The sequence below is a fragment of the Cryptomeria japonica genome, chromosome 9 (assembly GCF_030272615.1).
Source record: "Cryptomeria japonica chromosome 9, Sugi_1.0, whole genome shotgun sequence".
In the NCBI taxonomy this organism is placed as follows: domain Eukaryota; kingdom Viridiplantae; phylum Streptophyta; class Pinopsida; order Cupressales; family Cupressaceae; genus Cryptomeria; species Cryptomeria japonica.
Genome location: NC_081413.1, coordinates 734,013,958 through 734,022,190, shown reverse-complemented (window position 1 = coordinate 734,022,190; position 8,233 = coordinate 734,013,958).

The window sequence follows — 8,233 nt, the reverse complement described above, 5'->3', positions numbered from 1 at the left end:
TTCTAATACCAAATAAATTATGTCATTTAAACTTATTGTACTGTCACGTGATAGTTAGATAGGCAACATAAATATTTGTAAGGCGTGGAAGAGTTGGAATATTTATAAATAATTTCACCTCAACCAATTGGGGCAAGTGCATGCATGGTATTCTTGGGTAAAGGGAAGTTAGATTCATAAAATAGAGAGAGAAGTGGGTAAAAGCATCACATGGTGATGTAAGAATAAAGTTGATTTGTGTATTTCATCCAACCAAATTCATATTTGGTGCAAATAAATATTATTCTTTTAAGACTTTGTGAAGTTGAACAATTATGATGGAAGATAGAAGATTTGGTTGACGTGTGGACCAAATCATTAGGACTTTTAACTATTAATATTTTAATTGCAAACATTAGGACTTTCTCTTTCTCTCTTTATATATATATATATGCATGCATCTTAACATAACTCCAATAGATTTTTAACTTTGAAGTTTGAATTATTGTTGAAAGAATTTTCACTATTGATAGTCTTATGCGGTTAAAGTGAATTTAAAGTGTGCCTTTGGTAAGTTGTACGATAGTTGGCCAATCATAATTCATTCTTAAATGTTTGAATGTAAATATAATTATATATGTTTGGTAGTTGCATATAATAATATTTTTGATAATTTACATGCTTGAATATGATAATATAATTATTTATGTTTGGTAGTTATATTTAATAGTAATATTGACAATTGGTTTTAGATATTTAAAATTTTGTTTTCACATGTTCAATACAATATTTTTTTGATGAATACAATATCTATATTAGATTAATACAATATGTATTATATGGACGATTTTTTTTATGTTTTTGAAGTACTAGATTTCTAATATCAATTTTAGAAATTTATTTTTACTTTAATATATCATATATCTTTTTTTAAAAATATATTTTAGACAAAATATAGAGATAATATTTATTTTATTTTTTTCTATTTTTAAATTAATAAATATTACATTTATATATTTTTTATAAATGTTGTTATAAATATTTGATGGGATATGTATAACTACAATTTTGATAATTTATTTCTTGTTTCAATAAACATTTGTAGAGGAAATTCACCTTTTATAAAAAAAAATGTTATTACAACTGATTAATGAGTTAATTAAGGTAATAAACAAATAAACATCTAACAAAGTTGTGTATATAGATATTAGGATATCAAAACATTAAATGTTAATTATACAAAGTAAATGAGAGGGTTTTGGTACTCAAACTCTAGAATGAAGGATAATTAATAATAACTATGTAGTATTGAGAAATTGTATGTCTTGGGACTAGAAATGATAGATCTTTGTTTGTGCTTTACCTCAAAGATTAGAATAGTTAACAAAATTTGTGAAGGGTCATATTGACAAGTTTGGGTCATTTACAAGTGTGGTTTTGTTTAATGGTTAATGGATTTGATCTTGCTAAGTGTATGCCTTTACTTTGGAATCATTTCAAAAGATGCTCATTGAATGTTAAGGATATGTGGTATTTATAAACATGTAGGGGAGATTAGGATTGACTTGATGTTCACAAAAAGATCCAAGGACAACAATATTTAGACGTGTAGTTCTACATAATGACGTGATATAATTAGATTCATTTTAGGTTCTCTAATTAGTGTTCATGGCTTGCTTTCCCTTAAATACTAATGGTATTCAATTAATTTTGAGATGGGTCAAATGAATGCATTAAATATATTTAAATACAAGGACATGGTAAAAAACTACACAAATGAATGTTTAGTTGGCTTATAACTAGTGAAATAATTGAGAACCAATTTTGAATATAAAATTCAAAATTTAGGGGTTAGATTTTTGGGTGTGTGATCAATTATGTGCTTGTAGGATTGACTTGGGTATGTGTTATAATTAAGGAAACAATGCAATATTTGGGAATGTGCATGGATAGGTGTAAGAAATGGATAACCAAGGTGAATATAGACAGGAATAAATATATGAGAATGTGTGAATTGGGATGAGTAATGATATGGGGAAATAAATCCAAGTTTGCACAAGATTGCACCATTTGCTGATATTTGGTTACATTAAGCTATTCTCTCAAAATGGGCATAAAATTAAATTAGAATGAGTACAAGGATCCAAATCCACAATTGCATTTACTACCTACTTCGAGGCGCACACAAATCCTATGATGATAATGTTTTTCAAGGTATGTAGTACTCACAAACATCCATGCAAAGTGAATATTTAAAACAAAAGGATATTGTTGGGTAAAATTTTTGTAAATTCATGTAGGCTTACTGTAGTACATGTGAGTTTCACGATAGTACATGAGATAAAACCTCTCAGAAGGCAAGATATGATTTCTCCTATTTATAGGGGAAGGCTCCCCCTTTCTACCGCGATCTATATCTATTCTAAATCTACTTGCTTACTTTACACTAATCCAAGATGGTATAATAACTTAATTCTCTTTTTAAAGAACTAGTTTTTATCTAATTCCCTATTTAGAACATATTTCTTCTTTTCTCAATAAAACAATTCAAACCTGTAGTAATTTAAAAAATCTATACTAATTGAAAGCAAAGTGTCAATGAAATCACAAAGTCTTTCGTTGCTTTCTTTTCTAAAAATGGCTTATGGGATGAGCCTTTTGTATACAAAAGAACTCAATGTTTCGCTTAAATACTTAACTCCTATCAACGACTGTAACCCTAATATGGATATATTGTAAGCACAAAGTGTTCCAAGTATATCTTAAAACTTTCTACTCTAATAAGATAACTCAACAAAGCATAAAGACTTCACTCTATTATCCACTTAATACAAACTTTTTCAATTAGATATCACAAAACAAAGTTTACAATAGTCTGCTTAACTTCTTCTCATTCAAATACTTTTCACAATGCAAGACTTTATCTCAAAGAAAGTACACAAGAATGACATAAGAACATTCGCTCACACAATAAAGTAGTCCCAAGACAAAGATTGGATGCCATTTCTTTTCTTTGATTAATTTATTTTGAATACACTATAAGCTCAAAGACTTAGATAGCTTTTCAATTCTGCAGAGTTTCGATGTATTAGCAAAAAGATTGAAAAATATCCTTATCACAATGAAATCCCTCATATATATAGAAGAGGGATGATGCACAAAAATAGGAAAAGTTTCAACTAATTGTGACTAAGTCAAAAGTAGAGACCTATTTGACTTAGGACACACGCAGTCCTACATGTGTTCTAAAACATATACAAAATGACACGGTGTTGATTGGAATTACAAAATGCCATTGAAAAATCATAAAAAATAATTGTATTTTTCTTCATGTTGATCTTGTTTCTAGAATTATTTAAATTTTTGTAGAGCGATCTTCATTGGATCTTCATTGGGTCCTTGGGTATAACTAATGATGAACTTGACCCGTGTAATAGAATCTCCTAAGTCAACACAATTTCTTATGTTTTTTTAAAAGAGAATCCAAAAAATCCATAATGAACTGTAGATCAACCAATTTGTCAATAGAGGACAAAGAGAAGTCTTATCTCTCAATTTCAGCAGTTAGCAATAAACTAAACTCCTTGATGATCATGTCCACATCAAGTGTTTCCCAATTTTCATCAAGGAAAGTACAAGGAATTTATGATATCTTATCAACAATCTTCTTTTTGTTCATCCATTCTTTTTGAGTTTTTCTCATGCCTTTGATAAGCCACTCTAAAATATTCATTTGATGCTCTAATGCTTCTCGCTGCTCAACATACATAGCTTGAGAAGGAATGACACTATTTTGCACAAGATCATCTGAATCGAAATCCTCATGTTTCAACCATGCATCAAGATCCTTTTCCTTCACTTCTACCTCTTGAGAGAATATTTCTATGGTGTTATCCACCTCAGTTTTCACGGTATCAAGATTGTTGACTATGGTGACAGCTAAGCTCAGAAGCCACATACCTTGGCTAAGAATCCTATCCATCTATTCACCCACCACTCTGCTCCATGAAGCTTCTTGATCAACTCTCTTCATAATTTTTTCATCTAGTGATGAAGTCACTTGTTCAATGGCCTCTGAAGACTTAGTCACCTTCATTAGCACAGTGGTGAGCTGTTCAACCTTTGCCTTGCACTTATCCTTCTTGATTATGTCTTCATCATACCTAGAAACAAGGGCATCTAAAGATGATTGAACATCTCCTGCTATAGAATCATGAGTTTGTTTGCCCAATTCAACTTTGTTGATTATATAATCTGAGTCTTGGATCTAATCAATGTCTTTATCAGGAGGAAGAATGACAATCTCTGCTTATTTGTTTCTAACTTTATCCACCTTCACCCTTGATATGGTCTTGGCTTTTTTGATAGTCTTAGGATTGGTGAAATGAGTTGACTGAAATCCAAATCATCTAGAGAAACAACTTGTTTCTTCCTCTTACGGGCATTGGAGAACAACCATGGTGATAAGGAAGAACCATCATCAACACCTATGACTAAAACTTGAGAGGGATCTATTTGCTCTTGAGAAGTAGTAGTTGTGTGAGGTGAAAAATGATGATGACAAACTATTGCAAAACCATAAAGATCCAACCACAACAAACCCTTATTCTATAGCAAAGCATTCACCATACACCAATGAAAAAACCTAAGAACATGCAAATCAACAAATTGAAAAAATAATACCATTCACATGACAAGTAGAGTTTGATCTTCATTGTCTCCTATCTCCATTGATCTTGTTTGATATATTTGCTTTTAGATTTTGTATTGTGCACAAGAGCTTAACAAAGAACAGATTGCAGTTTTATAGTTGGTTGATTGCATAAAGATTGCTGGATTAGACTAGTTAGCTGACTAGGATTGAAAAGATAAAAGAATCCTCTTATATAGAAGACACTTTAGAAAATTGAGGGATAAGATTAAGAGGTGAAAGAAATAAATGGTCGGTTAGGATTAAAGGGTAGATAAAAAAATAAAAAAAAATAATGAAGGGGGTAGGTAGAGGAAAATTAAGAGATAAATGACATGTGTCATAGGAAGGAAAAAACTAATCAATTAATTAAACAAATAAAAATATTTATTTAATTTAGGGAAAAAATATTTAAACAAATAAAAATATTAATTTAAATAAGAAAAGGCTAGAAGAGGTTATGTGAAATTTATTGAATTAATACAAGACTTGGGATAAAATAATTAAATAAATAATTTTTTTACTTAATCAAGCTAGGACAATTTTAGGTGTCTACAGTAATCACAATAGGAGGATTTTCGAGAGATGACTTATTGGGTCTAGGAACCATCTTTATCACAAACTTATCAAAGTCATCCAACGTGGTGGTTGACACTTTAGACAAATTTGGGAAAGTAGAGAAAACATTCTCAATATTTTCATGCGAGGTATATAAGGTAGACTGATTAGCACTAGTGGAAGAAATATGTACTGTAATACCCCAAAAATGGTCATCTAAACCATGGGCCCCTAATCTCGACAACGTCACCAAGGTCCTGACCAAAGACAATCAAATAAATCTTGAGCACACAATTAATTCTTTAATCATCAAATGTCACATGGCAAATTAATCAACCAATATTAATTAAATATTAATTGATCATTCCAAGTAAATCATTTTTAAAACAATTATCCTATTTATCTTTATTAAATATCCTAGCATATTTAATGAAATAAATCAATTTGCCATCAAATAAATCAAAAAAGGAATTAATTGACAAAAAAAGAATTAAAAATTGAGAAAAAAAATCAATTGGAGATAATCTTGAAAAAAAAACAAATTAAAAATTGATAGATAATCTCAAAGAAATCAATCAAAACAATTAAATATTAAAATTGAATGAAATAGATAATAAATCAGTTTTTTCTTGATTTTATCTCAATTTTAGTTCAATTTCCTTTAAAACTAATAAAAGCATCCAATCACATCAATTCATCTGGATTGTGCTTCTTCTTTGGAAATCCTGACCGCTCATCATCATTTGATCTCAGCCGTTGGTTTCTTTCTGAATTTTCTATAAATTCAGGCTCTCATCTCTCATTCAAAAATCCTGGAGAATATATTGTTATTATGTTGTTTTTGCTCTAGGTTCATTGAGAATTTGCATTCAAATGTTTGCATATTAGTTATTTCATATTGCTTAAATCATTTAGGTTAAATATTTAGATATTGCTTAAATCATGTTAGATTAATCTTGCATATCTAGCTTAAATCTTGCATCCATTTAACTTAAATCCATGCTCATATAAATTTAAAAATCCTTTGTTTAGGTGTTGTCTAGTCACTGGATAGCTTAGCAATCTGAGAGCAATCTAAACTTGCATCTACTAGAAGGCAATAAGTTGCTTTGTAATGGTTTATTTACCTTTTATTTGTCGTACAAATCAGAAAATGGTGTCGTATGACATACTGTTCTGATTATCTGATTTTATCTTCTGTCGTCTTATGCTTATTCTAACTCGTACGATAAAAGCCTTTTGTTGTTTCATTTTATGATAATTGTCATATGATGTTGTATTCTGTTGGGTTAAAACAAGTTTCATTTTTCAGGTTTTCTGTCAAATTTTGATTACGCTAATGCTCACCCTGAATCGTCTTCTGTCTGCCTGATATTTTCACAGCTTAACCAGTTTCTTGCAGGACGCTTGTCAAAGAATTTATCAATCAAACATATACCTGTCAAATAATGAAAACAACATGACTACTGATACATTGTTTTTGCAGGTTGCTTAAAGAAAATCAACTAAACATTGCGTGTTCTTTAAATTCATTTTTTTTTAGGCACCTAACTTGCTATCTGGTTAAAGAACAAATCTGTATTTCGTGTTTTAAGTAAAATTCAGGAGGTAGGAGAGTATGCTCGTCTTTTTAGACAATCAGAAATCCAGACCCTTGAGGCGTTTTCTTTGTTTGAGATTTGTACATCTTTAGCAGGCCTGCCCTCCCGAGGAGCTTAAAAACTTTTAAAGCCGTTACGACCGGTGTAAGGGGAATGACCTAAGTGGGAACAATTAAACGCCAAGGACTTCAACCCACTATAAAATCATGATTTGATAAAAATCAAGTCAACCACAGTGCTCGGGAATAGCTCTCCTCAGTACCTTCGGGTATATTGAACCTTGGTTTTCAAGGCTGGGAGACTTCTTAATTGAGTTTATACCTTGATGCGCCGAACGAACCCCTTACTAGATCTAATTAAAATTAGAAGCTACCCGATTCATCTCCAAAAGGTTGATAATCTTTGTGCAAGAGAGATAATAACTCTCCCAAGACACTTACCATATAATGCCCCCATTAGCATTTGGAGTCGGCTAATACTGCGTTGAGAATCCATTGTGTGAGACTCAACGACCGTTACTATTGGGTGTGTACCTAAGTCAGCAAGCAAAGATTTTCTTCTCTAAGCCAACTTCCGTAGGGTTTGCATGTTGTGATTGGAGTTACTATTCATACTGCATGTTTTCTGTGTTTTCATCCCTCAAACTAAAACTGGAGAAAACAAATCAACAACTCAGTGATAAACTCTGTCTGTGTCAGATGTAGTCTACCCTAAGTCAAAAATCTGTCCAAAAATAGTCTATCCTGGTCAAAAATCAGTCCATCTCAGAATTGGTCATACTCAGTTGTCATACTCAGCTATTGAAAAACTCATAATTTTTGTCTCTGTCCTATTAACAGTCATACGAATCTGATCATTTATCATCTTGCACCATATCCTGTGTCATACAACTCTGATTATTTGTCGTCTGAGCTCAATCCTCTGTCGTACGAAACCCAGAAGTATGCCGTTTGAAGCTAAATCCTGTGTTGTACGATACGTAATTGCACTGAATCTTTTGTCGTCTTAGACATACCCATCCGTCGTATGGTACTAGGCAGCAACTCGTACGAAAGAAAACTGTTGTCATCTTGGAACTATTAAATTATCGTCCGACTCAATAAATCCTATCGTACGAATCTCTGATTTTGTCAGTACAGAACAGTCAAACCTGCCCAGATTAGTCTACAATGAGCATAAAACTAGTCATCATCCCCTTGAGCGTAAACAACCTTGATAGTGTACCCCTGCCATTGCGTTGCACGATTTTGTCGATCATCTTTAAGCTAGTTCAAACATCTTATCAAAACCTAAGTTAACTTAGATAACGTCTTACATAGGATAGATCATTCTTGAAATCAGACTAGATCTTAGTAACTTCTCTCAATCACTACGTTAAACGAATAACTAGCTACAATTTGATCTT